Source organism: Rutidosis leptorrhynchoides, chromosome 6, assembly GCF_046630445.1.
Source record: "Rutidosis leptorrhynchoides isolate AG116_Rl617_1_P2 chromosome 6, CSIRO_AGI_Rlap_v1, whole genome shotgun sequence".
Classification (NCBI taxonomy): Eukaryota; Viridiplantae; Streptophyta; class Magnoliopsida; order Asterales; family Asteraceae; genus Rutidosis; species Rutidosis leptorrhynchoides.
Genome location: NC_092338.1, coordinates 128,820,662 through 128,835,136, shown reverse-complemented (window position 1 = coordinate 128,835,136; position 14,475 = coordinate 128,820,662).

Below are 14,475 nucleotides of genomic sequence, written 5' to 3'. Positions count from 1 at the left end.
TTAAAGTTGGTACTTTAGTATTTCCAGTAGATTTTGTTGTTTTGGACATGGAAGAAGATTCTCAAGTTCCTCTCATATTAGGAAGACCATTCTTAAACACGGCTAAAGCAATGATAGACGTGTTCGGTAAGAAACTGACCCTAAGTATAGAGGATGAGAGTGTTACCTTTTCAGTTGATAGAGCAATGCAACAACCACAATCTGCAGATGATACATGTTATTATATTCAAACTATAGATGCACATGCAGAATTATTAGAAGAATTTCCAGAATTACAAGGAACAGGAGAATGTTCTTTAGGAGAAGGTAATGAACCAATTGATGAAGCTGAAATGTTAGCCACACTTATAGCTAATGGATATGAACCAACAACAGAAGAAATTCAAATGCTAAAAGAAGAAGACAGATATCGATATAAATCATCGATAGAAGAACCTCCGAAATTAGAGTTAAAGCCACTTCCAAACCATTTGGAATACGCTTATTTACATGGTGAATCTGAATTACCTGTAATAATATCGTCTTCTCTTACTGAAAATGAGAAATCACAACTCATTTCTGTGTTGAAAGCTCATAAACCAGCCATTGCATGGAAAATTCATGATATTAAAGGAATAAGTCCTTCGTATTGCACACATAAAATCCTTATGGAAGAAGGTCATAAAACGTATGTGCAACGTCAAAGAAGACTAAATCCTAATATGCAAGATGTAGTTAAGAAAGAGATTATTAAGCTGCTAGATGCAGGTTTGATATATCCAATTTCTGATAGTCCATGGGTAAGCCCAGTTCAATGCGTGCCTAAGAAGGGTGGCATGACTGTCATTACAAATGAGAAAAATGAGCTTATTCCTACTAGGACTGTAACAGGATGGCGTGTATGTATTGATTATAGAAAATTAAATGACGCCACCAGAAAAGATCACTTTCCCTTACCTTTCATAGATCAAATGTTGGAAAGATTAGCCGGAAATAGTTACTATTGTTTTCTAGATGGATTTTCCGGATATTTTCAAATTCCAATAGCACCCGAAGATCAAGAGAAAACCACATTCACGTGCCCTTATGGTACTTTTGCTTACAAACGCATGCCATTTGGACTTTGCAACGCCCCTGCAACCTTTCAAAGGTGTATGATGGCGATTTTTCACGACATGATAGAAGAATGCATGGAAGTATTCATGGATGACTTTTCAGTCTTCGGTGATACATTTAAATCATGTCTAGTTAATCTGGAACGAATGCTAATTAGATGCGAAAAATCAAATCTAGTACTTAATTGGGAGAAATGCCATTTCATGGTTAAAGAAGGCATCGTTCTTGGACATAAAATTTCAAAAGAAGGAATTGAAGTGGATAGAGCTAAAGTAGATGTAATTGCTAAACTTCCACATCCCACCAATGTTAGAGGAGTTAGGAGTTTTCTAGGGCATGCCGGTTTTTACCGACGTTTCATAAAAGATTTTTCTAAAATTGCCACTCCTATGAATAAACTCCTAGAAAAGGATGCGCCATTCATCTTTTCAGATGAGTGTATCAAATCTTTTAATATTCTAAAAGAAAAACTCACTAATGCACCGATCATGATAACACCAAATTGGAATCTACCATTTGAACTAATGTGCGATGCAAGTGATTTTGCAATGGGAGCCGTTTTAGGACAAAGGATTGAAAAACGATTTCAACCTATATATTATGCTAGTAAGACATTACAAGGAGCACAAACGAACTATACAACTACTGAAAAAGAACTCCTTGCTATTGTCTTTGCTTTTGACAAATTCCGATCATATCTCGTTCTAGCAAAAACGGTGGTCTATACCGACCATTCTGCTCTTAGATACCTATTTTCAAAACAAGATGCTAAACCAAGATTAATCCGTTGGATCTTACTCTTACAAGAGTTTGATATTGAAATCCGAGATAAAAAAGGAGCAGAAAATCTCGCCGCTGATCATCTTTCTCGTCTTGAAAATCCCGAATTAGAAGTTCTAAATGAATCGACCATACAAGACAACTTTCCTGATGAATATCTATTGAAGATAGATTATAAAGAAATCCCATGGTTTGCAGACTATGCAAACTACTTAGTTTGTGGATTCCTTGAAAAAGGATTATCGTACCAAAGACGAAAGAAATTCTTCAGTGATATAAAACACTATTTCTGGGAAGATCCACATCTGTTTAAAAGTTGTCCCGATGGAATAATACGCCGATGTGTATTTGGAGATGAAGCTAGTAAAATATTAAACCATTGTCACACAGGACCAACAGGAGGGCATTATGGGCCTCAACTAACAGCAAGAAAAATTTATGAAGCTGGATTCTATTGGCCTACAATTTACAAAGACGCACACCTTCTTTGCAAATCCTGTGATGCATGTCAAAGAGCCGGAAGAATAAGTCAACGTGATGAAATGCCACAAAATGTCATCCAAGTATGTGAAGTATTTGACATTTGGGGTATTGACTTTATGGGTCCATTTCCAAAATCTCATAATAATCTATATATACTCGTAGCCATTGATTATGTATCTAAATGGGCGGAAGCACAAGCTCTCCCAACTAACGATGCACGAGTTGTAGTCAACTTTTTAAAACGTCTTTTTGCAAGGTTTGGAACACCGAAAGCTTTAATAAGTGATCGGGGTACTCATTTCTGTAATAATCAACTTGAGAAAGTTCTTAAAAGATATGGAGTAACTCATAAAATCTCCACCGCATATCATCCACAAACAAGTGGACAAGTTGAAAATACAAACCGAGCTTTAAAACGTATTCTAGAGAAAACCGTAGGATCAAATCCGAAGGAATGGTCCATTAAATTGGAGGATGCACTCTGGGCTTTTAGAACAGCCTACAAAACTCCAATTGGAACCACACCTTTTAGACTTGTTTATGGAAAAGCGTGTCATCTTCCAGTAGAAATTGAACACAAAGCATTTTGGGCTTTGAAGACATGTAATCTTGATTTACATGAAGCCGGACGTCTACGATTAAGTCAACTAAACGAATTAGAAGAATTAAGACATGAAGCATACGAAAATTCGTTAATCTATAAAGAAAGAACGAAGAAATGGCATGATAAAAGAATCAGAAGTTCAAAAGAATTTAAAGAAGGAGACAGAGTTCTTCTTTTCAATTCACGATTCAAGTTATTTCCTGGAAAATTGAAATCAAGATGGTCTGGACCATTCATAGTCAAAAGAGTTTTCCCATACGGAACGATAGAATTGATAAATTCAAATGGGATTGAATTTAAAGTTAATGGTCACAGAGTTAAACATTACATACAGGGTCCGATGGAAGTCGACAACGAAGTTAATCACAATTTCGACACCACAGCTAACTAAGTGTGGGGAGAATCAAGTCTTTAAAGGATAATATGTATTTCTGTTAGAGTTAGATTGTCTGTTTTCGTGTAGTTCTCGAAAATGGAACACGTATGGTCTTTCCCTAGCAGACCCTAAAGAACTAGTCTTTTCCCCCCATTCTGAATTTTTATTTTTTTTAGGTTTTTACAAAATGAAGACTGCCTGTGAACTAAACCATGGTCTAATGCTACACGCTTTGATCACTAAACGTAATAATGACTTACTCCCGAGTGAAATAGTATCAGTAATCAGAGAAAGAATGGACGGAGTTAGAAAAGGATCCAGATGCGAAGATAATAAGTTACAATTTGGTAAAGGAAAATCAAAATCCGCAGCGAAAAGAAGAGCACGACACCTAGAAAAATGTCACAAATGCGGAAAATGGTCACATGGAGGTAAATGTTCAAATAATCAAACCTATTCAAATACCGAATTTGTTACTTTATGCAGAGACGGACCGTTCATATGTTTAGAAGAAAAGACAATGAATGCTCGAGGTTACGCCTATGCAGCCATGGAAGACCAATTAAACCGACTATCTTATGAATATAATAGATCATATAACTAAGAAATCTATTTCACAGGTATGTCTGTATAGTTTTTATTTTTATTTTTATTTTTAACCTTTTGATAATAAACGCTAATTTGTTCGCTAAAAAGTATTAAATTGGTATTAAATAAAATTAGGTTTGGCGACCGAAATTATTGATATCGTTCAAAAATTTATTACATCACTGCGAAATTTAACGTTTATTCTTAAGGTATAAATATCTTTAATCAATCAACCCAAAATATTTCAAAAATTCGTCATGAGTTAAATTAGGTCTTGGAACCGAAATTACTTTACCGAAAAGAGGGGCGCATATTTTTGATAATATTTGATTGATTAAAGTGGGATGAAAATACAAAAAGATTTTTAAATTTATTTTTACCATGTTTTTAAAATTAATATTTAAATCTTAAATTAATATTGTAAACTTTGTAAAAACAATATTTTTAAAATTGTAAATATTTGAAAAATTAATATAAGTTTGGTGTGAATTTATAATATGAATTTTTAAATTAAGTTTGGTTTGAATTTTTAATTTTTAAAATATGAAATTTTAATTTTATGCATTTCAAATTTTAATTTTGGTGTGAATTTTTAATATTAATTTTTAATTTTATATTTAAGTTGTGTGAATTTAAAAACAAAAATTTACTTTATCTCATTAAGTTAAGAATATGATTTTTAAAATTCTTCGTAAGTTGAAGACTAGGTCTTTGAACCGAAATTGCTTTACCCGAGGGAGGGACGAGAACTTTTATTATCATTATTTTTAATCTTTTTGATTTAAAGTATGCAAAAAAAAAAAAAAAAAAAAAAAAAATTAATTAAAAAATCCAAAAATCTAAGCTTTTAAAATAATCGCTTGAAAAATGACAATTTTAAAATTTTGTCGAGGGACGGACTAGGGCATCTTCCCGAAACGACCTCGTCCTAAAAAGAAACAAAATTTTTAAAATTTTATTTAATTCTATGTTTTAAAAGTATAAGGTTTTATAAAAAAAAAAAAAAAAAAAAAAAAAAAAAAAAAAAAAACCTGTAATTTACCCCCATGCGACTCGCATGGGGGAAAGGCAAAAACCATGCGAGTCGCATGGCCATAAAAAACTGGACAGGATCAAAATCCAGCCGAGTTCTGCTCTTTCTTTCACAAACACACACATATACACGAAAACTCTCCCAAACTCTCTCAAAAATTCATCATTTTTCATCAAATTTCTTGCAAAACTTCACAATAATCATGCCTAGATTCAGTAGTCTCAACCCCTTCAGGAGAAAGGTAAAGATTTCACCCCTAATCTCTTTAAATTCGAATTTTTGTGTTCTTGAGCTAGAAAATTTATATTTTGATTTTGTTAAATTTAGGTGTAATTAGAGCTAAATTGTTGTTATATTATGCATGTATATCCTAGATAGAAGCTATTTAACATGATTTGAAGCTAAAAACTTCAAATTTTTAAGAATCTAGGGTTTGTGTTCTTGAGCAATTTGGGGCTTTTTGATATAAACAGGTTATGGCCGATTTTTGTCATGAATTGTTGCTAAATTAAGTAGTGTAACATGTTTAGGTAGTTAATTGATCCAAACTTTGAGCCTAAACATGTTTTTGAGAATTAAAGTAGACTTTTTAAGTCTAAAAATTCATGAACTTGGATAATTTGATATAAAGGCCATTTGAAACTTGTCTCATTGCTAGAAGTGATTATTTTGGCATGTTATTTGAGATAAATGCTTATGAACTTGATGTACATTTTTCGTATATGCTTATTTGACAAAGTGTAGACTTGACAAAAATATGAAAATGAGCACTAGTTTGATTTGAATGCCATGTAACAAGTGTTTAATTGTTATAATAATTATTGTTGACATGTTTAAGAGTTTAAATGTGATAAAACATTGTACACATTTTCGTATGTAAAAGTGTAGAATTGTTATTTAAGAAAATGTGTATAAAATGTGTTATGAATTGAACATGTCATCATAATTGTTTCAAGTTATTATTTTGCTAACACTAATGCATATTTGGATGCACAAATTTTGTGTTTAATGTGTTTTGCAGAAAGCCGATACTGGAGGTTCAGGAGCATCATCATCCAGGCAACCAGAGCCCGAACCGGAAATGTTTCATGAACAAGAACAGCATATGCAACAAGAAGAAGAAGAACAGGAGGAGCAACATATTCCATATCACGATCAAGATCAGTTATTCATGAATCAGTTTCGTCAATTCGCTCCACATCAAAGGATTCTGAGCTTAGACATTAATGAAGATCAGTTACACCCAAATCTAAGATTTGATCGATGTTGGATAGAGTATCCAGATTATCAAAAGAACATGCACATTCTCTACTTTAAGGTTGTTGAAATGCCAAGGGCAATTGACTGGGTACCTTTGGAAACAGTTGACCTTGCCGAACCGATTCGGGAATTATTGGTGCAAAGGTATGGTAATTCTCAGTTTAACGATTGGATGCGCCTATTTTCCATTCGTAGAACCATATATAGGGAATGGTGTATAGAATTACTTAGTACTATTAAGTTAAACAGTAATGTTAGGAGGATAGATGATAGAAGCTTTATTAGATTTCTGTTAGGTGGACGCATGTACAGAATGTCCATGATAGATTTAGCCAGGGCCTTACAGATTTACACCCCTGCTGAACTTTTGAGCCCCGACTGTAATAGCCTGATTGCCCAAGGAGAAAGGGTAGATAGGGAATTTGATGTTAACGCTGTCTGGAGGCGTATGTCCCACTTTAATGAATTTCACGCCAGTGGAAATCATACATACTTAGATATAGACAGAGCTGAACTCCGGGTGATTCATAGATTCTTAGCAAACACAATTACACAAAGGGGTAGGAATAAGGAGAAATTGACCGTAAACGATTTGTTCTACCTCAAGTGTATTAGAGACCCGAGGAGTTTCGTTAACATTCCCTATTGTGTTGGTTATTATCTCGCTAATGTAGTTTCGGGGATGAAATCGGGGAGTATTATAGGTGGTGGTATTTTCATTACTCTCATTGGAGAGTATTTAGGTGTAGATAAGCACCAAGGGGGTCCAATGAACGAAATAGAGGACGGAGGTGAAACTATAAGTTCAAACCTTTATCACGGTGCAAGGGTATTATTGATGAGACGTGGTCGGGTATATCGATACGAGGGACCTCAGCGACAGGTAGAGAGAGGTTCGGATGATGAAATGGAGGAGGCGAACAACATTATAGGAGTTGTTCGGGAGACTGCTCTTGATTTAGGCATTCGTATGGAGGATGAATACATGACGAACTATGATAGGCATATGCAGTACGAGGCATGGCAACGCCGGAATGACTACGAGCATTCCCGGCAACGAGAGCATGGCCGATGGGATTATCATCAGCGCCAAATTATAAGCCAGTTGCAGCCTGGCGAGATGTATTATCCGACCCGACCCGCATACTATCCCGCACATCAGCCAGAGATGAGACCACCCTATGATTCATATGATTATGACGCAGCATACCAGTACACCTATAATCAGCCATGGAACCCGGACGCGAACATGAATTGGGATCCATATCCTAATTTTCCTCCTAACCCACCTCCTGATCAGTAGAGATAAGTTGGTAATTTTTATTTTTTTTAAACACTTAACATTTTATTACGTTTATGTAATGTTTGATATTCTTATTATTATTGTGTACTAATATTTTTCTTATAGTTTGAAAGTGGGATGCCAAAGTTCCATTTCAAATTGCATGTATGATTATATTTGTATTGTATGTATTCTCTTTTATGCACAAAACAGGGTTAAAACAACGCATTTTCAAAGACTGGCATTAAGTTCAGCAAAAGCAACTAATTTTGACGACAAGATGCAAAATATATGTGAAATAACAACAAGACGGAATGAACAAATGATGTGCACCATTTATCATTCAGCAAACAAACGCCAATATATTTGGAAACTTTGGTAAAAATTTAATCATTTTCACACAAATCACCCTCAATAATTTAAATTGTTACTGATTTCTTGCAAATGAGGGCATTGCAAGATCTTAAGTGTGGGAAGGGGTTAAATTCTTTCGGATTTTAAAAATTTTTACTTTATACACTTGGTTACCATTAAAAATACTAGTAAAGCAGTAGTTGTATTAGAATCTAGTGCTCTCTGATAAAAAAGAACAGCCCTAGTCTTATATACTGACTACCCAATTCTAGTAAAATTTTTCAAAATTTTCAATTAAATGAATTAAAATCATGTTTATACATATTTATGAACGATAAAACTAGGTTTTAACACCGAAATTATTGTTACCTCAGAAAGGACATAAATTGAGAAACAAACTAAAATGTTAAAATTCATTTAAAATGGAATAGAGGACGATAAAAAGAAAAATAAAAAGCCAAGTGTGGGAAAATTTACCAAGTTATCTTAAACATATGTCACATATATCTGTAACATATAACTGAAAATACTTTTGCTTTGGACTAAACTAAACTGTTTTACCCAAATTAAAGAAAAGAAGAGATGGATCTACACGATAAATCAATTCCATCATTAAAAGGAAGTAAAGTCTTCCGAAAAAGAAACGCGCTTCTTGATTTAGGTCATGAAGTTGTCGTCCAGACCAGCTGTAGGTTGACGAAAAATCTAGAAAAGTCATCACTAAAATCAGCAGGAAATCCACGGACCTCAGCATTAAACAGGGTCGCCAAGTGGTCAGATTTATCCTAACCATGAGAAGGATTTATCTCGTACAATGGGGAGGCACCGTGCAAATTAGCTGGATAAGACTAATGAATCAGATCCCCAGAAAGGATAATCTCCTTAAAGATTAAAAATCAGCTTTTAAGACTGATATTACTCAATCCTAGAGATTGACCTTAAAGATTGAGAATTACAAACTCATGGAATTCAATGATATCTAAACTCGAGCTTGAACGAGAAAATATTTTGATCAAAATTATAAACCGATTTGTTTTCTGAAAACCCTATTTTCAATGCGTTCATTACCATTGAACGTAAAATCCTAGGAATTCACCTGGAATTCATTAGGTCACCTGAACTAAATCGGGTGTCAACCGTAAGAACGGTGGTTGCATAACATGGTCAAAGACAGGACCTTGTGCCAGACCGACAAATTATAAGGGTGAGCTTTACTATTGCTCCTACCAAGGATAGTAATTGCGTCCGACACGTTATAGACCATAATCAAAAGCATGTCACGGGACATTGCCTTAACAGTTGCTTGTTCAACACTTTCCTTTACAACCGGACGGTAGTTTGCCGAAAGGTAATATACGGAACAAGTAAACTGGACGTGTTGCTTTCCAAATACAAGGTTAGCAAGTGGGTGACACAAAACCGCAAGTTTTGAGCTAAAATTTTCAAATCTGAAACCCACCAAACCCACAAAAATATTTTGCAAACACCGGTAAAGGGTTATTCCGGAAAACTAATCTAGGGTAAAAACTAGATTTCAAAAGATCAAATGTTTTCATAAAGATCCAATTTCCTTAATGGATCTAAATTTTTATAGTCATGTGGGACTGTAAACCATATCGTTACTACCATTGTTTATACCGCCGTATAGAAATCACTGATGTACAAAGTGTGAAGAATAAAGAAGTGATTCTAGTATTTCAAGACAATATTGCTTGAGGACAAGCAACGCTCAAGTGTGGGAATATTTGATAATGCTAAAAACGAACATATATTTCATAGCATTATTCCCCAAGAAAGACAAGATTTTAGTTGGTATTGTTCGATTTACTAGCAATATTCGTTTAAATATTAAAAAGTGAAGACAAAAGGCAGATTCGACAAATTGAATACAAAAAGGTCCAAAGAGCTAAAAAGTACAAGATACAATTAAAAAGATTCAAAATATTGATGAGGAACGTCTCAAAATGACAAGAGTACAAGTTACAAAACGCAAAGTACACGATATAAAATAATACGCGAAGACGTCCGAAAATCCGGAACCGGGACCTGAGCCAAGAAGAAACGCCCTACGCAACGGACCAAAAATATCTAGTCTACTATGCACAAGAATATAATATAATATATATATAATTATATATAATTATATATTATATATATTATTATTATTATATTATGTCGGCAAGAAGAAAACAAAGTAGTTGGCTGAATCCAGGGTGGCCATGCGACTCGCATGGCCAGAAGCACAAAATCATGCGAGTCGCATGGTGTGAGATTGCTGGTCAGGTCCTATAAAAAGCCAGTTTTCTGCCGAGTTTTACATATCCTTTTTCTCTTCCTCTTCATAAGTAATATATATTTATATTTATAATTTATATTTTAATTTTAATTATAATTCTAATAATAAGGGTATGTTAGCGAATGTTGTAAGGGTGTAAGTCGAAATTCTGTCCGTGTAACGCTACGCTATTTTTAATCATTGTAAGTTATGTTCAACCTTTTTATATTAATGTCTCGTAGCTAAGTTATTATTATGCTTATTTAAAACGAAGTAATCATGATGTTGGGCTAATTACTAAAATTGGGTAATTGGGCTTTGTACCATAATTGGGGTTTGGATAAAAGAACGACACTTGTGGAAACTAGGCTATGGGCTATTAATGGGCTTTATATTTGTTTAACTAAATGAAAGTTTGTTAATGTTAATATAAAGATTTACAATTGGGCGTCCCTATAAATTACCATATACACTAGATCGGACACGATGGGCGGGGTATTTATATGTACGAATAATCGTTCATTTAACCGGACACGGGAATGGATTAATAGCCACTAGAATAATTAAAACAGGGGTGAAATTACATTCAAGGGTAATTGGTATAATTGTTAACAAAGTAGTAAAACCTTGGTTTACACGCAGTCGATAACCTGGTGTATTCATTAAACAAAGTATTAAAACCTTGTTACAATTCGAATCCCCAATTAGTTGGAATATTTATCTTCGGGTATAATAATAATTTGACAAGGACACTTGCAATTTATATTTATGACTGATGGACTGTTATGGACAAAAACCAGACGGACATATTGAATAATCCAGGACAAAGGACAATTAACCCATGGGCATAAAACTAAAATCAACACGTCAAACATCATGATTACGGAAGTTTAAATAAGCATAATTCTTTTATTTTATATTTAATTTCCTTTATTTTATATTTAATTGCACTTCTAATTATCGCACTTTTATTTATTTTATTTTATCGCACTTTTAATTATCGTATTTTTTAATTATCGCAATTTAATTTTATCGCATTTTTATTATTCGCAATTTCATTATCGTTATTTACTTTACGCTTTAATTTAAAGTCTTGTATTTATTTTATATTTTACATTAGGTTTTAACTGCGACTAAAGTTTTAAAATCGACAAACCGGTCATTAAACGGTAAAAACCCCCCTTTATAATAATAATATTACCTATATATATATTTGTATTTTTATAAAAGTTAACTAATATAGCGTTGAGCTTTGTTTAAAGATTTCCCTGTGGAACGAACCGGACTTACTAAAAACTACACTACTGTACGATTAGGTACACTGCCTATAAGTGTTGTAGCAAGGTTTAAGTATATCCATTCTATAAATAAATAAATATCTTGTGTAAAATTGTATCGTATTTAATAGTATTTTCTGGTAAAAATTAATAGTATTTTATACCCCTCTGCTTTGACATCATTGACCAAGGTAAGGGCCGACATTATCTGTGGAGATAAAGCTATTCGTATACCACACAGAGATGGTGAGCCACTGATTATTTATGGAGAGAGATGTAACTCGAAGCTGAACCTCATTAGTTGCATGAAAGCACAAAAGATCATGAAGAAAGGACGTCTTGCTGTTTTAGCACATGAGAAAACATTAGAAACCGAGGTGAAGAGCGTGGATGATGTACGAATTGTGAACGAATTTCCCGATGTCTTTCCGGAAGAATTTCCAGGATTACTGCCAACGAGGGCAGTGGAGTTTCAGATCGATTTAGTGCCAGGAGCTGCACCTGTAGCTCACGCACCTTATAGACTCGCACCTTCCGAAATGCAAGAGTTGCAGAGTCAACTACAAGAACTGCTAGACCGTGGATTTATCCAACCAAGTTCATCGCCTTGGGGCGCACCTGTTTTGTTTGTGAAGAAGAAGGACGGATCTTTCCGCATGTGTATCGACTACCGCGAACTCAACAAATTGACGATCAAGAATCGGTATCCCCTTCCCAGAATTGACGATATTTTCGATCAGATGCAAGGATCAAGCGTTTACTCTAAGATCGATTTGTGATCCGGTTATCACCAGTTGAGGGTGAAGGAGAGTGATGTGATGAAAACTGCGTTCAGAACCCGTTATGGTCAATATGAGTTTCTCGTGATGCCATTCGGCTTAACCAACGCACCTGCCGTGTTTATGGATCTCATGAATCGTGTATGCAAGCCATACCTGGATAAGTTCGTTATCGTCTTCATAGATGATATTCTCATCTACTCCAAAAGCGAAGAAGAACATGAGCAACATCTTCGACTAGTGTTGGAACTCTTGAGACAAGAGCAACTTTATGCCAAATTCTCCAAGTGCGAGTTTTGGTTGAAGGAAGTCCAATTCCTGGGTCATATTGTGAGCGATCAAGGTATCAAAGTTGATCCCACAAAGATCGAAGCTATTAGCAAGTGGGAAACCCCCACTACCCCGACTCATATCTGCCAATTTTTAGGTCTCGCCGGTTACTACCGAAGATTTATTGAAGGTTTCTCTCTAATTGCGCGTCCTTTGACTGCGCTGACTCACAAAGGGAAGAAGTTCATTTGGGAAACCGAACACGAATCAACATTTCAAACCTTGAAGCAGAAGTTAACCACCACGCCTATCTTATCACTTCCTGAAGGCAGTGACGACTTCGTCGTATATTGTGATGCCTCGAAAAATGGTTTTGGTTGCGTATTGATGCAAAGAACGAAGGTCATTGCTTATGCTTCTCGTCAACTGAAGATTCACGAGCGAAACTACACTACTCACGATCTCGAACTTGGAGCCGTTGTTTTTGCGCTCAAATTATGGAGACACTATCTCTATGGAACTAAAAGTACTATCTTCACCGACCACAAAAGCCTCCAGCACATATTCGATCAGAAACAACTAAACATGAGACAGCGACGATGGATCGAGACGCTGAATGACTATGATTGTGAACTTCGTTACCATCCTGGCAAGGCCAATGTTGTAGCCGACGCTTTGAGCCGAAAGGAGAGGATGGCACCTCTTCGTGTTCGGGACCTGAACATCACCATTCATTCGAACCTCAATAGTTAGATCCGAGTAGCCCAAGATGAGGCTCTCAAAGAGGAGAATATATCTCATGAACACTTGAACATTCTCGTCTCTCGATTCGAGGTTAAGGAGACTGGACTCCGATACTTCGCCGAAAGAATTTGGGTACCTAGTTATGCGGATTTGCGAAGCCTCATTCTGGATGAAGCCCACAAGTCAAGATATTCGATTTATCCAGGAGCCGGTAAAATGTACCACGATCTCAAGGAACAGTATTGGTGGCCAAATCTTAAGAAGGATGTTGTAACTTATGTTGGGAAGTGTTTGACTTGCTCGAAGGTTAAGGCCGAACATCAGAGGCCATCTGGGTTACTTTAACAACCAGAAATCCCGCAATGGAAGTGGGAAAGGATAACGATGGACTTCATTACGAAACTACCAAAGACGGTGGGTAGATACGATGCCATCTGGGTTATCGTTGACCGTTTTACCAAATCTGCACACTTCTTAGCCATGAAAGAAACGGATACGATGGAAAAACTTGCTCAACTATACATAAAGGAAATTGTATCTCGTCATGGTGTATCCTTATCAATTATTTCAGACCGAGATGCCCGTTTTGCTTTCAAATTTTGGCGTTCTTTGCAAGAAGCCTTGGGGACTCGTCTCGACATGAGTACTGCGTATCACCCACAGATCGACGGATAAAGCGAACGCACGATTCAAACTTTGGAGGACATGTTGTGTGCTTGTGTTATTGATTTCGGAAAGGCCTGGGAAAGGCATTTGCCGCTAGCCGAATTTTCTTACAACAACAGTTATCATTCGAGTATTAATACTGCACCTTTCGAAGCGTTGTATGGCCGCAAGTGTCGTTCTCCTATTTGTTGGGCTGAAGTAGGCGAAAATCAAATCACCGGACCCGAGTTAGTCCATGAAACAACTGAGAAGATTGTCCAAATTCAAGCTAGACTCAAGACGGCCCGTGATCGCCAAAAGAGTTATGCCGACCTTAAACGTAAAGACTTCGAATTCAACGTGGGTGACCATGTAATGTTGAAGGTCGCACCTTGGAAAGGTGTGATCCGTTTTGGAAAACGTGGGAAGCTTAACCCGCGATACATTGGTCCTTTCGAAATCTTGGAGCGTGTTGGACCCGTTGCTTACCGTTTGGACCTTCCAACTCAATTGAGCTCAGTTCATCCTACCTTTCACATATCAAATTTGAAGAAGTGTCTTGTTGAACCAGAACTTGTCATACCTCTGGAAGAACTTACGATTGATGACAAACTCCACTTCGTGGAAGAA